Here is a 23443-nt window from a genome sequence, read left to right on the forward strand (position 1 = left end):
ACAACACTTTAAAATAGTCATAAACATAATCTATAACATCATAAAAGAAAATTTGATAAAGCACACATGATATTACAACTTTTCCAAAAAGTTTTATATATATATTTTTTTTAAAACTAACCAAAGAAGTGAGCTAATAATTTATACACATCTAGCAACATTGAAAAAAGATCGATATTTAATTTTTAAAACGCATTTCATAATTTATTTTTGTTAATTATTGTGATAATTTTATTATTTTTTTTAATTATAAAATAATATAACAATATATCATAAATAGATTTAATGATCATAATTGGTAATATAAATATATAAGTAGGCCTTACTTAACAATAGGTAAACGAATATTTAACATTAATTATTATATAATTAATAACAATAATTTATTCAATAACAAATAACACAGATTACATTTAACATAAATATACAATTAATTCTTAATTACTCCATTACAGTAGTACAATTCTTAATTACATAAAATAATGCTGTTAAAATAATAAACTACCAATAGAAATATAGACTTGTACTGAATAAAGTAACTGAATACAAAAAAAAACCTTTAGTTGTGCTTTAGTGATTTGAATACTATACTGTATTTATTAAAGTATTTATTTGAATAAGGATTTATGATAATTAAGCTAAATTAACCCACTGGGTTCTATAATAATTAGTTTTTTCAGGTTTCAAACAAACCAATATGCCATCAGACAAAATCATGAAGTAGTAATTCATGGAGAATTACTACAGAGCTTAATCGGATGAGGCTAAACAAAGTAGGCTTTTCCAGAGCTCTTGGTTGGAAAAGCATGGATTGGAGCACACGACCGCCAAGACAGAGATGGTATGGTTAACAAGAAAGGAGATTGACACAATCATCCGCATGAAGGTACAAGACGAAGAAATTCAGAAGAAATGATCAGTTAAATACCTAAGAGTGATGTTGGACAGGAGGCTCACATTTTGAAACCATCTTAGGCTGGTGGACAGAGCATCGATGAGGGTGGTGGGTCTAAGCTTAATCATGCCGACTGTCAGGGGACCTAGTCCTGCCAAGCAAAGGTTTCTTATATTGACTGCCCAGTCCATCAACCTATATGGGGCAGAGACATGGGGAGATATGATGGACATCAGAAAAAACGTAAAAAGTATAACCCAAGTTCAAAGAAAAGGAGCACTAAGGATTGCCTATGCATACTGCACAGTCACTGAAACTGCAATACTTGTGATATCTAGGGCAATCCCAATTGACCTCCTAGCAAAGAAAAGAAGGCTGAAACATCTCACCGAGCAGGAAACCGGAGAGAATGAGGCTAAAACGGAAGCCTAGAAAATAACCTGAGTATTTTGGCAGCAGAGGTGGAAAAAGGACGAAAGGAGCAGATGGACTGTCAACTGATAAAGAAGGTGAAGCAATGGGTTGAGCGACAGCATGGAAAGGTGAACTTCTACCTTATCCAATTTCTGTCAAAAAATAATAATAGGCTACTGTGTAAATAAAAAAAAATAATTTCTGTGTAAATAGGCTACTTCCACGCCTATTTACACAGAATGATAACAGACGATATACAACACTCATTCTTTGTGTGCAGTCAGTGGCAGAACAAGACGAGATCTTAAAGACATGATAGGCAGCTTCAGTCCTGATGGCGTTATCGAGAAGATGCTGCATTACAGAGAAAATTGGATGGCAGTTGTAAGCTATATATACACTGTTCTTCAAACAAAGAAGAGGAATGGATGCTTGGAAGACTGTTAGGAGAAAGGCTAATTCCCCATAACACACGACGTAGGAAGAGAGGATTAAGGAGACAGATAGAAGGAGGCCTCCATCAAAAGACTAAGTCACAGTGACCCCAGCTTGAGGTTTCTATGTGAGAGCAGATACAAAGTCAAGTGTTCCTGGAATTAAGTCTTGCCAGTTTGGTACAGTAGTACAGCCCGTATTACTGCAGAAAGGTTATGCTGTTTATCAACGAAAGGTACTAAATTACCCCATCATTTTTTTTCTGTTTAGTCTTCATAACCACCATAAGATATTACTTCTGAGGATGATATGTATGAATGTAAATGAAGTTAGTCTTGTACAATCTAAGATCAACCATTCCTGATTTGTATGGTTAACTGAAACCCAACCACCAAAGAACACTGATAGCCATGACCTAGTATTCAAATCCTTATAAAAGTAACCTGCCTTTACTAGGATTTGAACCTTAGAACGCTCAACTTCAAAATCAGCTGATTTGCGATGAAGAGTTCACCTGCTAGACCAACCCAGTGGGTCACTAAATTACCCCCTATGTAGTTTTTATTGTTTAAGAATCTAAAATCTATTAAGTAGTAACTCAAAGTAAAAGTTCTGTATATGTCCCAAAGTTTCTATTATTTTTGTTCAACAACCTAATACAGCCATTCTTAGAAATGGCTATATATCTAATTAACAGCTTTACAAAGGAGAATGAAATGAAGACAGGTGTTTTCCACACAGCGACTGATCACTTTGTTTATCGATAAACGTTGGCTGTGTAGTAAAATTACTCTCAGAGAAATCAACTTGATGAGGATCTCGGTTTTTTCGTGCATCAAAACCATACAAAATCAGCGTATACTGATTATTATTAAAATGAAATTTATATCTCCATGTTTTATTCAGTACAAAACTATTGTAATTAAATAAATTTTAAACTGCTCATCAGTAACAATGAAAATTAAAAAAAAAAAATCATTTAATTATCAATAACTTGTAAACATTAAGTACTTAATTCATTCATACATATATGTGTACACATGTAAATATATATATATCTATATAAAATCTTGGGTGCAATCTATTAATTTTAATATTTTTTTTATAATCATAAACTAATTATTAAAACAATAAATTAATATTTATTACAATTTTTGACATGAACACTTAAATACTATCTCAGTGTTATCTATAATAATAAGATAACCTGCAGTATACATTATGTGTGTATGCTAAAAACAAATAACCAGTAAAACCTTTGTATAATATGTTTGGTGCATGCATACAGAAATTTATGATAATTCATTTACATAATTATTTTTTCACACCTTAATGAATCTGTACTGATTACATGATAATTTAGAAATTATCTTTTCATATGTACAAGATGAACAAAAATCTCTTTGTATACAATGATATGATTTCGGACTGGAATATTAAATAATCAAACTAATTCTTATTTTTTTATAAATATGAAAAACTACCACATATTATAGTATACATAAATCACTTAAAATTTTTCATAAAAACATCAATACGGTATAACAAAAATACAATCACATAACAGCAAAATTTACATGTTTACACACATAAAAATTATCTATCGTGCTCAATTAAAAATGAATGGTTAACATAAAATAAATACAGCAACATGGGATTAAAAAAGGTTAAAATTTGATAAAATTAACTACATAACTAACTACAATAATGACTTTTTAAAGATGGAGACATTAGATATTGATTAAAAAAAATTAAGATACTAGAAAGGAACTGAATTCAGGATAAATCACAATGGATAAATTATCTTATTTTAATTAATTAACAAGAAATTTTAATAATTTACTAGGCAATGGCATCCCCTAACTAATGCATCACAGTAAATAAATATAGCCTTACAGTAAATAAGTAATAATAGGTATGGAAACATGATGATTCATCATGACCAGTACATAACAGGAAATCGTCATGATGAATGATAAATAATAAAAATTCTGCCTTTACAAAGAATTACTGAAATCTAATTAATAGAAATCGGAGTAGAAAACTTTATAGGAAGAATAAAAAGATACATGACCCCCAATAAAAAAAAAAAACTCTGACAATCAATTGCATACAACTGTCGATAAAGTTATGCAATTAATGTTTTGAAAAACTTTAAACAAATTTTTTTCCAAAAACCCCTTTCTGGCAAACGAAAATTTTCAATCATTTTAAGCTATGTGGGGATTGTTCATGCATCAGAGGTCTTTTTTTAATGATTAAAATATTCTGACGCGATTTCTTTCCAGCCATGGCGGTTTCAGGGACAGACTGCAGAAATTCGGTCTGATTGATTCTGGGATCTGTCCTCAATGTGGACAACTGGTTGATGCTAACCTTGTCCTTTACAAATGTTCGAAGTACGCAGAGGTTAAGCTATTTACCTATTGTTAAATTAACAATTATATGAATATTTGCTTAAGGTAAACTGATAGTCCAGTAGAGTTGTATTGATAGAGTGTAGGAAAAAATTAACTAATTTTATTTTCATCATATAAATCAACATGAAATATATACAGAAATGAAAGATATATGGGAAAACCCACAAAAAAGTGATTAAAATTCCCATCCATTTCAGATTTATTCCAAATTTTTCAAGAATTTTGTAAGATGAAAAAAACGACTCCATTACTACAAAATATTTATACTTCTTTTTCATATTTGTGTTCAAGAGTTGTAAATAAAATTCCTTGTATAATATTATCATGCATAAATCAAGATTTTAAAATTAAAGTTTTATAAATTTTGCTGTATGAACTAGAGAATTCTGCTCCCAAAAAAATAATGTTTTGACAGAAAAGAGAAGACGGTGTAAGTAGATTAACAAACAGAAAATTTTAAATTCAAAAAAATACTGAAAAATTTCTAATTTCAGATAAAGATTTAAAGAACTTTTGTGAATAGAATTCACAAAAGTTGATCTACAATCGCTAATGAATAAGATGAAATGAATGCCTATAACTAAATTAATGATGATCATGAAAATGTACAATTCTCAAAACCAAAAATCAGTTGTTAAAGTAGAATCAATTTTATAATAACACTTAACATATGATATTACTTTATATAATGTGAAAACCCCATTTATTTTTGGAATGAAAATATGGTAAGATTTTTTTCGATAAAGTGGTTTTTTTAATCAGATTTATTTCACAATGCATATTACAATAACTACTAAAATTAAAATAGCAGGAAATTATATACTGATTATATGCAAAAAAAAACCAATACTTTTCAATGAACTAACATTATTTTCTGTCTACTCTACATTGAGGCCTGAAATAAACATGTATGTGTGTGGTACACGTAAATACACAACACAAATACATATAACAACTTTAACCAGTTGATAACAACCTTACGCAGTTATAAATGTTAGGTCTACAGCAATGTAATCAATGCACTATTACTGAAAAATTTATACTACTTTCAGTTTCCTAATTTTATAATATTCATATTATTTTCTACTTGAGGCCTAGAGCAAATTAACGTTCTGTGTGTAAGTGCAAGTATTAGAATTACAATTTGGTACATATCATGTATGATGTTACATAAACAGAAGTAGTACTTCATAGCTACTTATAGTTTTATGACACTGTTTTAAAAACAATTACTCGGTCTTGTGAAACTTCATTGTTATTTTAACTGTGGTGTTGTTAACTGCTCATGATAGAAGTTACTACGAATAAGGTTGTTTTTGTAATTAATTTGGTTTAAACGAGTATCAATAAATTTTGTGAAAAATACCCTATTTTAAAAAATGAACTAGTAGAAGTGCTTACATCTGAATTCACAGCTGTATCTATTTCAAGTATCAAGAGGTTGTGAGCTGAAGAGAAAAAATATGGGGTAGTATTTCTCCAAAAAAAAGAAAATATTCAAAACCCGTTTTAGGGCAACTTGACAATTACAATAACAATACTATCAAATCTAAAGTCCACAGTTTTGTTTTTTTTTTAAATGAATTGTCCACACTCAATAAAGTACATTCAACTGTCAAACATAATTCGGATTTACTGAAAATTAAGTCAGGCTAGTTTACATAAACTTCTTTTATAGAAGAGTTTAAAATTTGCAAGAAAACTAGAAATAGTTTTATCGTTGATAGAGATGACATAAAGATTTGGTAAAGGAAATATTTGAAAAACAAATTTTATTTAAATGGGAGAAAAGATTTTTTTATCTGGATGAAACTTGGGTGAATGAAGGTCATTCAGTCAATAAAGTTTGGTGTGACACTTCTGTTGCAACATCTAAGCAGGGTTTTCTGTCTGGTTTACGTATAAAATTAGCAAGTATCAAAGGAAAACAGTTGATTGTAGGAAAGAAGATGGATATGTTAGTGCATTATTAGTTTTCGAATCCAATAAAAAGTGAAATTACCACAAATATATATTAAAGATAATTTTTTTAAAACTGGTTTATTACGATTATGAAATTAATTCTGCCGAATAGTATTACTGTTATGAATAATGCACCACACCATAGTGTAAAATTAGAAAAAATCTCGAATACATCAAGGCTAAAAGCAGATATAGTATCGTGGCTGAGAAAAACAAATCTCATTTGATTCTACATTTTTAAAGGTTAAACTCCTGGAAGAAGTTTAAAAAAAAAAGAAAAATTTAACAAGTATGTAATCGATGATATGGCTGAAGCAAACGGACATACAGTATTACAGCTTCCACCATACCACTGCCATATGATTCCAAGTAAAATAATTTGTAGCGCGGAATAACAAACCTTATAATTAGTGGTGTAGAAGTTTTATTTGAAAATGGTATCACTAAGGTAACGGCAGATAAGTGTATTAAACATGATTAAACACAAGAAGAAAAACTGTAGAAGATTTGTTGATATCAACGTAGATAAACTCATTATTAATTTCAAAAATGATTCCTCTGAATCTAATCTTAGTGAAGATGACGATGAGGTGTTGAGTGGATGTGATTATTTATAGAGTGATTCACCGTAAGAAATCGAGAAAAACCAACAAAGAATTCTAATAAATCATAAAATATTTTTTAATTTATTTTATGCAAGTAAACAGTATAAAGCTCTTAAAAAATGAATTAACTTCGTTTATCATTTCATTAAACCATTATTATTTTGTATAGCTATTAACTGCATATGATGATTATGCTTTAAAAATGTATGATAAAAGAAAATTGCCATCGAAAATAACATGAGTATATTTAACAAGCATTAAATGTTTTACAGCTAAGCGCACACTGATAAAAATCTACATATAAATCTACTATAAAATCTACATTCCGAAAACAAAAACAAGTTGCTTTTTTATATTATATAAAATAAAGTAATATATTACGCATTATTATAGATTGGTTCAAGTTTTTATTCTCATTCATCGTTTAAAAAACTAACCAATTGTTGTTTTTGAGAATCATACAAACTAAAATTTCATTTTCACTAAAAAAAAAAAAATAAACAAAATTAACAGAAAAATATAATGTGATATATCCAATGAATGCTGAAAAGCAAACGGTGACAATTATCACTCAAATGTTGTCAACCAGAGCAGCAAAAAAAGCCTTTCTGCTGTCATGTCACTTATTGCTTGAACTTAAATTATAACTTGATCTGACAGTCATATAGCAAATTGTATCGAGTATATGGAAGGCCTAAGGAAGAACAAAAAATCTCTGGAAATTCAATTAGTCACTGGGACCACAGTTAGTTATTACTTCAGAGGATGAAATGGCAATTTTGTAGCATGTGAAAATGCCATGCATGACCGGGATTCAAACCTGGGACCTCAGGATGAATGGCAGGCCAAGACGCTACTACTTGCACCATGGAGGCTGGCAAAAAAATGCTGATACTAGTAATAAAAGGGAACAGTGAAATGTAATTAGTAAATGAGGAAAATGTACAGACATTTAATTTGACAAAAGATGCAATTAGTACCCTCAGAACTCGCATAACTTATGCAGGATTAAGAATTCGATCAGAGGTTATGCTCAAATATAAAACTATGTGAACACAAATTTATAATATCTAAAAACTATATCCATATACTATTATAAAAAAAAATTATATAGATATTTCAGCTAGAAATACATATATTAATTTATATGTTTGAATACAAATGGATAATCTGTAGGTACAAATTTAGGTGAGAAAATAGTTCACACTAAAGCTGAAAATAATTCACTGTCAAACTATAATTCACTAATCACACTATATCAGTAAAATTTAAATATTACAAGTTATTTTTTTATTAAAAAAAATATATATATACATATATAATAAAAGCTTAATCGTTTATTATTACTTAAACAGCAAAAAAGTCTCTTATTGGAGAGCATGATGAAACATGAAAACACTTTAAAATTAAACGACTTTCAAATTATTATTTTTCCAAAGACTCTACAGAGTTAATTTATTGACGTCATCTGTGGAATACCTAGTAACAATGTTGTCAATAATGAGTCACTTTAGCAAAGATAACAAACCCCACTAAGTATTTGATTGAATTATCCATTCAGTCTATCTTGAATTTTGTTATTTTATCTTGTTTTTATGTTTATAAATTTAATACTGTTTAAACATGATGTAAATTTCTTTCTTGAATACTTTCTATGTTGGTTGATATATGTTAAGACTATGTATTTTCTGTCAGTAGATGCATTATAGATTTTATTATATAAATGTGTAACCATTAAATTTGTGATACTGTAAAAGAATAGCTGTTTTTACTTAACTTTTTCTAATAATTTCTGAGAATTACCTTGGATATTTAATATAATAACAAACAGTTATTCCCAGTTTAACTATTTTAACAGTTTAACTATTTTTCAATTCCAACAAAATAATTAAAAACAAAATGATTTTTAACCGAAAAATCTTAAATTTTTAGATTAAAATATATTTAAAATATAAATTGTTTAAAACAAAAAAGTTAGGTAATAAAAAAAATTTTGGCCTAAGTGAAGTTATGCAAAAATCATGATTGCATTGGCAGTGTTATATACAAAATTTCTGAATTAAAAAAAAAAATAATAAAAAATTAATAAATTACAATTTAATGAAATTACTAAAGTCTAATTCCCTACTGATGTTAGATTACCGTACAATAATTATATTAGTATAACAATTTCTTTTTAATTCAAGTACTGTCTATCAATTCACTTAATTCGTTGATAAAATGTATAAGAAAAATACAATACATATATTCAAAGAGTGAGAAAAGTCTTTTTTCAACTATTTTACATATTTAACGGTTATTTTTTTATAATCAAGATAAAATAAAAAAAATATTTAATTTACAATCACGGTTTTTAATAAACAATAATTTTATTGATGGCAACATCAATATAATAAATAATCAAACAGTAAAATCAATGTTAAAACTAGAAATGCAATATATGCAGTAACACTGCATGAGCAATTTGAAAAAAGAAAACTGTAGAGAATTACAAGAGAAATAGTAGCAATAGTAAATAATTTGACAAATTCCATTTAAAGGCACTCACTCACATACTTACATCTTTTTAATGTATTCAAAATATGTCACATACATTCATTAATTTGATATGATTGGTGTATTAAATATTTATTCTTCTTTATAATATAAATATAACAAGTTTCTATACAATATAAAAGATTCAAGAATTATGCAACTTTCATAAAATCATAAAGATTACTTTATTTAATAAAACAATAAATAAAACTTTATCAAAATTAAATATGTAATATATAAAAATATACATTTAGGTAGTAACAAAAATAGAAAAGGTTAAAGTTAAAAACCTTTAATAGGCAAGAAAAGGCAAATATTTTAACAAAAAATATACTACCGATTTAGGAACTTTAAAACAGCAATAAAAAAAAGAAAACATGCACACGTAAATTTTCGAAACGGCTTAACAGTGCTGTAAAGGGCAAACTTTTTTTCACTGTAACTTTTAATTTCGTGATAGGTTGATTTTTTTTTTTAATTTTTCTACGAAAACATAGTAAATCGTGGTACTGTTGTGCTAACGGGGAAGAGACTTTTTAGTACCGTTAATTATTGTGTTTAGTTTACTGATGTTAAGAAGCTGTATGCAATTTATAAATTAAACAAGTTCAGTGAGCGTAGGTTATGTTTGGTTAGAAAGTCGACTCTGTGTACTGACGAATCCTATGTACAATATAACTAAATCCTTTTCCATATTAGCTATTAATTATTTCTCATTAAGGTTTAATAAATTAATTATTATTAATATTATTGTCTTTAGTTTTTATATCTTTTTCTACAGTATCTGATAAAAATAAATTTGTAACTTAACTTTTTTTAATAAATTCAGTAACAATTATCTCTCTAAATTCATCCACGATTGCGCAGGACAATAAAACGAACTAACGCGGGGACGTTTTTATTTTTTACACTGATCTCTATATAACTAGAGAAGGGACATATTAAAATTGGTAGTTTGATGCATAAACTAGCGCCACTAAATGAGTGGTAGAACTAAGTAAAATGAAACAGTGCATGCGCAGAGGTAAGCGCAAGCGTACAATAGTTTTATTTAGTTCCCAGCATCTCATTCTGTGGCGCTGAAGAATGCTTCAATTAGAACACTTATTGTATTTTACACCAAAAGTTCCTAAGTTCCTCTATCCAGTTTTATATATATATATATATAAAACCATATAACACTATATATATAGTGTTTTTTATCACTTCTTTGGTAATACTAAGACTTGTAAATTCTAATTTGCTTTTAAATGAACAATTAACACTAAAACAATTAACCCTTATTAAACTTATAAATGTGAGATGTGCTTCATATCTTAAGTACTGCCCGTACTTACTGTTAAATTTATTATTTTTTTTTTTTAACCTCCAGGTCGAAAGTTAGGTATTGCTTTAGAGGATGAGATGAATGACAATTTTTGTAGCGTGTGAAAATGTTATGCCTGACCGGAATTTAAACCCGGGACCTTTAGATGAAAGGCCAAGATGCTACCAACTGCGCCATGGAAGCATCAAATTTATTATATTACTGATACATATGTATACTCAGACGGTTGATTCTATGCAAATATCTTAAGACTCTGACAAAAATCGGGGTGATATGTGATTATAAGTACTTAACAAAGGAGTCCTTTTTAGCCTCTGTTATCTCAATTCTTCAACTTCCAACATACTGGAGGTGTCTCTGTTAAGCCGAGCATCTCAGTAAAAGGTGTGGTACCCAATTCCGGCAGAAAACTGAGTCGGTGAGGAGATAGGATCTGGAGGTCAGTGAAAGGCAACAAGAAAAAACTACTAGTAATTTTCCCTTGGCAACCTCATAGCTTTGCTCAGTTCCAGTTGTACAGAGCTTCTAGTTCCCCATTTGAATCTCATAGGGGGAGGGAGAGAGGAAGACAGGATTGAGACAAGCCAATATATCATCACAGTTAAAAACATTCTTATGCAGAATAAGAAAAATTGAAATATGGAACCTTCGCAGTCTCCTGCAGTTCTGTAAACTGGCAATCATGGAGAGGGAGATTCGTTAAATTGCCTTGGATTTTTTTTGGAATGAGCAAGATTCATTGGAAAGGATGTATGACCCATAATATACTTCTGCCTGTTTCTGAAGATGAAACTGCAACCTAAGAGGCAATGTTTTGAGCCCATTTAAGAGCCACAGACCTATTTGCATGAGGTAATGAATGACTTCATTGTCATGAGAAAATTCGCAGAGTGTTTCCAATCACAGGAAAGATAGTGTGATTGAGTTATACATGTAGAAGGAGACTACTTTAAAGATGGTGCTCAATAATTTTTATAAGTTGCTTGGGAACTTCTGGGTCCCACCTGTGATAAACTTAATAACTTTTCTATACAATGAAAAGTTTGCTACATTTAAAAAAATAGTTTAAAATTTATATAATCAATTCCCTTACTATTAAACCATTTTATGCTTTTCATATTATTAAACCTCAATGATATACTTTTCCTTAATCTGAACTGGTTTGTTTTTAGACTGAATTACTAGTACTCAGCTGATAACTATCTAAATAATAAAGGAACTAATCATTAATTCTAGGCCTAATACACCACTTCAATGTTATCTAAGATTTATGTAACAGCAAACAAAAGCATAACTTTTGCCTGTACAGTTTACAAAACTAATTTTAATTATTATATCATATATACAACTGATGGAAGAAAAAATTGAGTTTTATAAATATTAAAACCTTTTTCTACTTTATGTTTTAATTTGGAATTTATGAGGTGTGACTGGTAAGTTTTAAGACAGGTGCGGCCACTACTCAATAGGAGGAGGTAGGTTTGCCCACGAGTATAGAAGGGAAGCTTGTTTTGTCCTTGAAATGTCTTGAAAAGATCAACATGATAACTTTGCTCAGTATAGAATGCATCCTAGTAAATTCTTGTCTTCAGTTCTTAGATGATTGATTTCACAAAATGGATGAAAAACAGAACAAGTTTATGTAAAATTTTGTTTAAAAACTGGAAAAAAGCTTCAGAGATTGATGAACTCTTAAAAACAGTTTTCTAGAATAAATGTTTGAGCTGGTCAAGTGTTTTTATCTGGTTCAACAGATTCAAAGATGTCCTTGATACAGTAAAAAATGACCCACAGGACTGGCCGTTCACTTAAACCACTAAAACATTCTGAAAGTTTGCAATTCAGTGCGCTCTGACCATAGACTTAGGGAGATAGCTGGATGAATTGACTCTAAGTTTCCACGTACTTTTTCAATTTTAACAGAAGATTTAAAGATGGGTCAAGTGTCTGAAATTTATTCCGAAATTGTTGTCAAACCAGCAGAAACAACACTGACTTGAAGTGTCTCAAGAACCGATTAATAGAACTGAAAATGACCCAAATTTGCTGAATAGGGTAATTACAGGCAAACATGGGTTTATGGGTATGACCCAGAAACAAAGACAAAACCATCATAGTGAAAGAGTCAAACTTCACCACAACCAAAAAACATGACAAAGTTAGTTGAATATTAAGACAATGTTAGTGGTTTTCTTTAATTCTTCAAGTATCATGTAACATGAATTTGCACCTAGGGGGCAGACAGTCAACCAGGAATACTATGAAAGTATCCTTCAGTGTTTGCGTAAAAATTTGCAGAAGAAAAGGCCTGTACTCTGGCGAGACAAGTACTGGGTCCTCCACCACAACAATGCACTGGCTCATCATGTATTCTCAATTGCGAAATTTTTTGTCAAATTCCAGTACTTCTGCAATCCACCTATTCCCCTGATTTAGCCCCTGCTAATTTCTGCCTGTTTCAGAAAGGGTAATTGTATGACTCGATTGAAAACATCTGACCAAATATGGAGAGGGTTCTTAACAACCTTAAGAAAGAACATTTCCAGGAATGCTTTTCAAAAGTGGAAACAAGTTGGAGTCAATGTGTTCAGTCAGAAAGGGACTATTTTGAAGAAGATTCATCACAATAGCCTACATCTACTGCCATTTTGAAATTACAAGCCCGGTCTTAAAACTTTCCAATCACACCTGATATTTAAAGGAAACTTACACAAATTCTGTAAAATTATTTATAAAATGTACCCGACTTTTTATATTGTTTCCAATGGTCAATGTTTTATTGAAAAACTATTGCAATATGATTTCATTTAGATATATAACAGGGGTGGAATCAGCTGCCTCCCCTGGATAACATTAAACTGATCGTGGTCACCTTACTAGCCCAGAAACAAACTCAATAGCGACTGAGCCACTGAAAGTGTTCTAACTCAAGCCTACACAACTTAACTGAGACCCATTACGGAGTATGGAAGTGAACTTATCTCAACATCGTCTAGTACCAACTTGGAAAAATTAAATAGGATCCAGAATCAAGCTCTGCAACTCTTGACTCGGTCCTCTCTGTTGCCGGTCCTCTCCAATAGGTACAATGGAACTCCAAACCCAGTGAACACCCAGTAGTACCCACTGGAAATTAAAAGAAACATTGAAGCCATAAAGTTCAGTGAACAAATAAGCTACCTCGGCATAGACTATTGGGAAAATTATAAGCCATCTCACCAAAAACTGAAGACCCAAATGTCCCTGTTGGTAAAGATAAAAGAGTTAACCAGGACATATGAATTGGATATAGAAGACAGGAAAGTTTTTCCAGCATGGCTATTAGACAATATTACCTTACCTAGAGCTGCAGGGAGGTTGTACCAGGTCCAATCTGTGGGCAAGAGTAAGATGCTGCCAACAAAATTAAAAGCTATTGTCCTGGAAACGATTAATAAGTGGCACCCTGCTGTAGACTGGTTCTAAATTTACACTGATGGATCTGCTAGTGGCACATGTGATAATGGTGACGCCGAAGTTTTCTCTCAAAAATTTTAGATATCGGAACCGGTGGGAATGATTGCATCATAATTTGATAGTGAATTTCGCGCTATCATGCTGGTCTTAAAACAGCTAAGGTTTGCCTCTGGAAATAGAGCAGTTATTTTTGTTGATTCGCAAGCGGCGGTGTGGGCATTTACTTCTTTAGAGGCAAGTATATCTGTCGACGTCTGGCAAGGAAGAGAAATGATGGCAGAGCTGCTACACACCGGTTGGACCATGATGCTGCAATGGAATCCCAGTCACAGTGGTGTCTGGAGTAATGAGAGGGCGGATAGATTGGCAAAAGAAGGTTCCAAGAAACTGCAACCACAGGCCCCTCTTGAATTCAGTATGGTAATTCAGTATTATTACAGAACAAGGTGAAGGTAAAGGCAAACAAAAAACGTGCGACCAGTGCTAATGCCAAGCAATGGTCTTCATTATTGCTGCCTAATGCGAGAATTCCCCACAACCTTCTGCGAAGTGTCACTGTAGCCTGTTTCAGGATCATTTCTGGACATGACTGCTAGAGTACTCCCCTATATAGAATTGGATAAACCTATATAGAAGTGGCAGACATCCCTGCGTGTGGGTTATGCAGCTCAGAAGATCTTATGAATGGTGTCCATCTCAATACATGTGAAGCACTGACTGAAGTTTGACGATTGCCACAAAGGCAGGAAACATTATCATACCCTATGACAAGTAATCTTTATCGGACTGCTCAATGTAGAATGATGTTAAATCATTAAATATAAAACGTCGTAAACATCTTACGAATGTGACGTTACAGTCTTATTGGTGTAAAAATGTTTATTTCTTGACGACCGACTATTATGAACATAACAATTTTTAATTTAAATATAATTATACATTTGAATTCTGAATTAACATCTTACAAGAAATCCCTGATGATGGAGTAACACCTCCGAAAATAATTGGAAATATATTTTGAAACTTGTTGGTAAGTGGAACTTTAATTTATACAATTGTATTAATGGTGCCAATGGTGGCAAATGCTTAGTAAATTAGATCTAAATATAAGAGGCATTGTTAAAAAAAAGAAAAAAAAAGATAATTTATAAAAACAATAGTGTCCTAGTATAAAGAAATAAAATTCACCTGTTTACATTTTTTTTCTGATTATCAGTTTCAAAGCAGTCATTTTTTTAAATCACTAATCCAATTCTTGGTAATAATAAGAACTTTTTTTTGCTAAAGATTATTAAAGTACTTACATAGTTTCAAAAATTTTAAACAAGAGTTTATATCGAAACTGTTAGGAATTTTAATTGTCTGAAAGAAAAAAATACAGTTTTGCTTCATTATGTTAACAGTGAAATAGCAAATATTGAAAGTACCAAGTCTAAATTGTGTTCTACCTTTACACCAAATACTATTTTTTTTTTACACAATCTAGAATGATATCACAGAATGTAAAACTATTAAGAAAGCAGATGAAAAATAGGACACCATTTGTGTACAATTTTTTTTAAAATCGTCTTTAAATAAATTGGAACTATAATAATAATAATAATATCACAGAAAATAATAAGTTTTAATAAAGTATAAAGCTCAATTTTTATCATTAGGTGTTTTTGAAAATTAGAACCCTTCAAAGACAAGCTTTTCTTTTCATGGTAACCTCAATATTAGAAATATTATTAGAGTAATTACAGTCTAATGCTCAGTAATAATTATTCTGGTTGTAACTATGAATCATGTTGTGGAACATGAGATGAATTTTATTCTGTATAAAAATGTGAAATCTGTCTGGATTTGAACCCTGCACTTTATGGTTGAAGAGGAAGGATGCCGATCATTCCAGCATGGAAGTTCATATTAGATATGTAGTCCAATCAAGATAATAGCAAAATTAGAAATTATTTTATACACTATTATCTTATAATTTCTCTATTATAATAAATGTAAGTTGCATAAATTATGAATCAATTATAAAATAATTTATAGATTAAATACAGTATAAACCTGTTAATCTGGACTTTTCAGTCTAGACTTCTGGTTAATGCAGACTGTTCACAGCCTCTCAAATTAATTTTCTAAAGAAAATATAGAAGAAGAAAAAGCAAACAGAACAATAAAATTAACATTTTATGTGAAATCTGCAATTAATTCTTAAAAGCTAATATGTTTTGGTAATAACACGTTATTAGGAAATGTTTTCAAAAAGTAATTCATTTACTTCCCAATAAAGAGATTGTACAACCTTGTGTGGATATTCCTTGAATGAATGAGTTTCATTTAGCTTTAAGTTATACTATCAAAGCCACTTGTTACTTCTTAAGCTTAATTACATCACCAAAATTACCTACCTACTGTTGAGTTTAATTATCTGTAACCCACACCAGTAGTAACTGAATCTGATGATGAATGTGATGTTTGCTGTTACCTTGGTAGATTACGAGTTAATTCTTCTGTTACCCAAATATATCTTTAAGGAACAGAACAGAAGGATAGCGGAACTTTATTATCTCCCTACTAATCGCAGAGCCTGGATGAATGTCCCTTGCTGCTGGGTCTTTCGTTTATCGAACGGGTCATTATTTATTTAGTGGCGATTATAGATTTTTGTTTTTTATTTATGGACGGAGTTGTTATTTGCGTTTCAGTTCTTTAGACCAAAAAGAAATAATTGAACGGGGCTGAATGTGGGAGTTCAGGTGCATATGAACTTTGTACTCCTGGCGTGATTCCCCTTCAGTCCATCCCCTGAAGCCCTTTCAGTTCTAGTGCCTTTTGGCCTAACAGGAATATGCCTTCCAGGGCCCTAGTGTTTGGAGGAAGCAATGTGCTCCTCTTTCCGGAGGGAGTTGCATGTGCTTAAATATCTTTAAATTGTAGAACATATTTTAGTACTATTTATTGACCAGTATTTTCAGTCTTCAATCAAAGTTTGGACTGCCTGAGGGACATGCGAATAAACTGACCACCTCCTGTTTCCATAGGGATGCCAAGAACAATAGATTTTCATCAGGAATGCACCAATTACATTTCACCCAACTGACTTGGTGCACAAGGTAGAACCATTTACTGATTCTTAGAGAATTGCTACATACTGAAGCCCCATGTGGGATCATAGGTAGAGGCATAAGATGAAGTGTAGTCTTAAACAGTTTCAGTTCAACCATTCCTAAGATGTGTGGTTGATTGAAACCCAACCACCAAAAAACACCGGTATCCATGATCTAGTATTCAAATCTGTGTAAAAATTTAACAACCTAAAAAATTTTAAATCAACGCTTTTAAATAACATCAAGAAGTTCTTGTAGAACTTGAAAAGTTCCACAACATTCTTGACTAGGGATCAGCTAATTCTTACTTGGCTCTTTCTTCTTTCTTAATTAAAAAAATTATACAAGGTTGTGCCAATCAATCATTACTATTAAAAAATTTTAAGAAAATCTACAAAAACTAACTCCAGCAATGTTTGCATAAGTTTTATAAATGTTGCGAAAAGTTTGTTGCTTATAATTAAAACAACTTCATAGAATATAAAATACAGATATTTTTAATATATGTAGTGCTTTCTGTATATATATATATATATATAACACATAATATCCCATTTTTGTTTTTTTCCTATACATTATTTTAACTGTTAGATTGTCATTTTTTATAATTTTACTATTATAATTATTAGATTCATTTATTGCAATTACATAAAAATTGATATAACTTCTGATTAATGCAGATTTTCACTAGTAAGAATTCAAGTTCAGACTACCAGGTTTCTACTGTGTTATAGTAAATTTTAAATGTAAATAAACTATTTTTATAATATAAATATATATATTAAATAAGTATATATTATTTATACAAAAAAAAATATTAATCTTATTATCAAATTACCAGTAGGCCCAATTCTGATTGAAGAGAATTACTGTAATTACACAATATAAGACAATTATTTCTCATTTAAATGATAAATACTACAAGATTTTTTAACATATATTAAAAAAAGTAACTTTAAAAAGACTAGTGTAAAAATATTTAAATAAAATTATAATGATATACATTAATATAAGAAGTAATGTCTTTAATTTTATTTAATACTACTGCAGCTTGTAAAGTTGATTAGTAAACTTAAAACACCCCAAAAAACATAATTTCTTTTTTTGTAATTAGTGAGAAATACTGATATATATATATACAACAAAGTTCTTATCTTATAAAAAAAAAAAAATATGATGTCTATCCCAAAATTAACTTACAATTAGATATTGAAAATAAACCGGTTGCCATAGCAACAACACAATGAATATAAAGTAGCCATTATCATTATTTTCTCTTTTTTTCTGTTTAGCCTGTGGAACCACCATTAGATATTACTTCAGAGGATATAAATGTAGTTTTGTACAATCTCAGGTCGACCAATCCTTAGATGTGTGGTTAATTGAAACCCAACCATCAAAGAACACTGGTATCCACAATCTAGTATTCAAATCAGTTTAAAAGTAACTGCCTTTACTAGAGCTATTATCATTCTATCATTTTTTTACAACCCATCACAGCCTACCATTCTGTTCAAAGCTAATAAAAGAGCGGATGATAAAACATGAATGTTTTGTTTTTTTTACAAATGTAAGGGTACATTACCACTGAATAGTAATAATATTGTGTGACAAAACTGATGAGAAATTAAAAAAGAGCCACTTAGATTTTCATGAAAAAGTAAGTAAAGAACACAACACTTAGTGATAACGTTCTTAAATAGTTCAATATATCACAGATCAAAATATTTAATGATTTCAGAACTCTCAAGTGACTCACAAATATTATTACCAAATCGTCACATGAGAATAATGAAAAGCAGATTGTATTTCTATAACTTAAGTAAGATTGATAAAATTTACAGATAAAACTCAAAGGATTGTCATTTTTTATTATTTTATTCTATTCATGACAATCATTCAGTCTTACAACAACAAGGGATGAATATATTAACAGAATTATGTCTGGTGATGAGACATGATTAAAGTTTCTTGAACAAACAGCCTAAGACAGTATAAGCGGTGGAATCACACTCGTTTAGTTAACAAATTACAAAAAATCAAGCAGGCCCTATTGATTAAGAAAATATTGGGTATAATATTTTGAACCACAATGTAATTTTTTCTGAGAGAATTTATAGAATCTGATACTATAATAATAACGTTTAATAATAATGTTTTCGGCAGTCATGTTTTCATTCCTTACTAAATCATAGCTAATCTTTCTTTTTCTTAATGAATCATAACAAAGGTTGATAATCATATTGTTATTTTTATCTTACTTATAACTCTAAATAATTAAATCATTCTCTAAGGTTGAGCAGCTATGATATTCACCATCATATATATCTCGCTTTCCGTCAATCTTTCTTTGTGTAATCAATTGCAGAAGTCTATAACAGTGTCCTATTATCAATTGACCAAACAAATTGGATGTTTTTATAATTTATCTTTTTGTTGAAAGATTGTAACAAATTCAATCTAGACAGTGTTAACAGGATTAAATTTTTACTAATTTTATGGTTGAACAAATAATAATAAAATATTTTTATTTAAAGAAATCTTTTTCTTTATTTCTTTTTTGATAAGAAAATAGGAAAATAGTTAAAATTTCATTACTGTTAAATTGTTAAAACTAATTTTAAGCTCTATAGCTTAAAATTATCGGAAATGTTTAACAATACTGTTGTCAGTTACTTACAAAGTCATTTGGTAAAACCAATAAAAATTTGTTATAATGCAAATATGTTAATACAGATTAATTGTTTTCCAGCAGAAAATAAATTATTTTATTTACCTAACTTAAATATTAAAAAATGATAATAAAAGTAACTGTCATTTAGATCAATTCATGTCAAAGGCAATTTATATAACTGATGATTAGACTTAATGTGTATTTTTTTGTTTTTCTTAATATTAAGAATAATACAAAACTATTAATATTTAGATAAAATTACAAGTTATTTGTAAGCCCTTAATTAACAGGATTAAAAATAATTATAATGAAATTATTTGGTATGATAATAAAATCATATAAATTTGATCTAATAAAATTTATTAATAATAGGTTTATTATTACTAATTTAATATAATTAATTTGCTCATATTTATTTTTTAATAATTATTTGAATAAATTCAATACTAAATTTTTTTAAAAATAGTAATCATTTTTAGACTATTTTTATTTTATTTTTTAATTTTAATTTTAGTTGCTAGAGTGTTTATTAGCTCCTTCACTACTGACCATTTCAGAGCTGCCACTTGAAGATAATGTTGTATTGCTGCCGTATGGGTCTAATGAACTTTGGACAGACATTGATCGGCCCTGAGCTGATCGTCTTACTCGGTTGGGGGAGAGCTTCCCGGGGTCGACACTTGTTGGGTCTGCCTGCAAAAACAAATCACTGACAAAAATCGTTTAAAAGAGAAAAATATACGTAAAATAAAAGACTATTTAATACTAGAGTTGTCCCAAAAGTAATGCATTGTATGCATGCACGTTCAAACGAAGACATGTAACAACACACTGCAATCGACAGTATATAGTCTAAAGCATCACAAAGTAGACTATATAAGTTGTTCAGGGTTTACTGCGAGCATAACAACGTCAGAGCAGTCTGAAGATGATGGAGGAAAACACTCAGGTTATACAGAATGATATTTTAGTCCTGTTACCCAATATTAAATGTAATTTAAGAAAGGAAAATTTAGGTGGAATAAAAAATGTATTTGTTACTTACAGAAGAGATTTAATAAAAATCTATTACTTACATAATTGTTAAAGAACATGCTCAAAATGCCCACCCCTTGCGATTATACACGCACGGACTCTTTTCAGCATATTAGCAGAAACCTTTTTAAGAGTTGCATTCTAAATATTCGTGATTAAGTCTGTAATATTGACTTTAAGTTCATCAACAGTGTGAGGATTGTTTTTGAAGGCCTCGGACTTAATATAGCCCCACAAAAAGTAGTCAGGAGATGTGAGGTCAGAGGACCTTGGAGGCCATAAGCCCTTACTTATTATTCGATCATCAAATTATCATCGATTTTCTTGCAGAAAATCCATGGTTTCTCGAGATTGTGGCATGTAGCGCCGTCTTGCTGAAACCAGCAATACCGTTCTTGAGGTTCCAGGAGGGACACAAATTGGCGCACAATATTCCTGTATACTTCACCATCTATTGTCTGTTTGAAGAATACGGGTCCGACTATAGGATGACGAGATATCGCACACAACACACCAATTTTTTCAGGATGCAAAGATTTGTCTTGTAAAGCATTAGGATTTTCAACCGCCCAGATTCGACAGTTTTGACTGTTTACATAACCATCGAGATGGATCCAAGCTTCATCACTAAAGAACACTGTTTAAAAAATTTGATTCCATTATCGTTTACGAGAGACCTAAATGAACAGCAATATTGCAATCGCTTGTTTTAATCTGGAGGCTGAAGCTCTTGGACTAATCGTACGCGATACGGATACAATTTCAATTTTTTAGCAGCTTTCTGAACACTCGAATATGACAAACCGACTTGTGTGGAAAGTTTTCATAAACATTTCCGTGAAGAATTGAGCAATCTTGTTTTCACATTCTTTAAAACATCATCTGTCAAGCGAGCTGGTCGACCACTACGTTTTCTGTCGCAAACACTACCTGTCTCTCAAAATCGGTTTGCTAGCCTAGAAATTGAATTTTTTCTGGCGAAGGACCAACAAATTTAATTTGAAATGATTCTTTTACACTAGCGTACGATTTCGTAGCAAAATATTGTTCAAGAATGAAAACTCATTGTTCTATGGTAAAAGACATTCTGTTCATAACACAACCGAAAATGGCACAAAAGTTTACACAGATCAACGAGAATCAACTCACACTGCCGTATCTATACCGGTTGAGTAGTATTACCAACTTCGTGTCACTAAAACAAAATTTCCCTTTCTTAGAAAAAATATGACCAGACATTAACAATTGGGTAACAGGACTAAAAAATCACTTGTATAAAAGAATTCAAGCAATTGCATATTAAAAATCGAAACTTTAAGACACAATACTGTGCCAACAATTTACAAATTGTTACAGGAAGGATGTTGTGATGATACTGTAGATTGCAGCACAATATACCATTATATAAAAAGTTTAAGTTGAAAAGAAGAAATATACCAGATGAGCCATGCTTTGGCTGATCGTCTACTTATATAAACAACACAAGAATCGCTAATGTTACCACAATGATCGACGAAGACCATCACACGACAAGAGAAATCAAAAATCAAACCAGAATACCATAAAATATTATATTAAAATAGTATTCACCACATTTTAACAGAACATTAGCACAAAAAAAAATTCAGAGCACGTGGGTACCACACAAGACTAATGAAGACACCAAAAGGAATGTATCCTTGAAACTGCACAAGAACTGTTTACACATTATGTAAGGGAAGGCAAGCAGTTTTTTAATAGAATAATTACTCCTGATGAAACATAGATACGTCATTTCAAACCTGAACTGAATTCATAAAGCATTTGAAAAAGTCAACATTCTCAGAGACCAAAGAAATTTCATTACATGCAGTCAAAAGTGAAACAAATAATGATTTTCATTTACAATAAAGAGTATATTACTGTTGGGGACAAGGTGCCAAATAGTGTTAGTGTGACGAGTGCTTACTAGAGAAACTCCATTTGGAAGGTTTTGAAACCAGAACTACATGCAGAAAAATATGATAGTGTTGTTTCAATTATGCCTACATATTGCGAGTTCTTTCGGTAATATTTTTATCAATTATGCTTGGGAAACGATCGGTGTACTATAATCAAGGGCTGTTAACTTGATTTGGTGTACAAATAAATTTTCTTTGAATCCTGAAGAATGGTGCATTATTTTTAGGGACAACCCTAGTAAGTAAATATAATTAAAATGATAACTAGTTATTAATTAACAATTAATTTTCTACAGATTTCAGAATAAAAATAAAATTAAGAATAACTGAAAAAGCATTATAATTATCATATCTTTTTTTAATGAAAATTTTATTTTTTTATATTTTTAGTTAAAATATGAGTGGATCAATCTTTATATTTAGCCTCTGAAACTACCATAAGGTATTACTTCAGAGGATGAATGAGAATGATATGTGTAAATGTAAATAACGTGTTATCTTACACAGTCTCAGGTTGACCATTCCTGAGATGTTTGGTTAACTGAAACCCAACCACCATGAACACCAGTATTCAAATTTGTATAAAACTGCCTTTGCTAGGATTTCAAACTTCGAAATCAGCTGATTTGTGATAAAGAGGTGCCCTC

General features: G+C 30.4%; 1 pseudogene; it reads right to left on the reverse strand.

Moving 5' to 3' along the window:
* Window positions 1-20242: 20242 nt before the first annotated feature.
* LOC142324958 (serine-enriched protein-like) overlaps window positions 20243-23443 on the reverse strand; it is a 44294-nt pseudogene continuing 41093 nt past the window's right edge.

The sequence above is a fragment of the Lycorma delicatula genome, chromosome 5 (genome assembly GCF_047948215.1).
Source record: "Lycorma delicatula isolate Av1 chromosome 5, ASM4794821v1, whole genome shotgun sequence".
Lineage (NCBI taxonomy): Eukaryota > Metazoa > Arthropoda > Insecta > Hemiptera > Fulgoridae > Lycorma > Lycorma delicatula.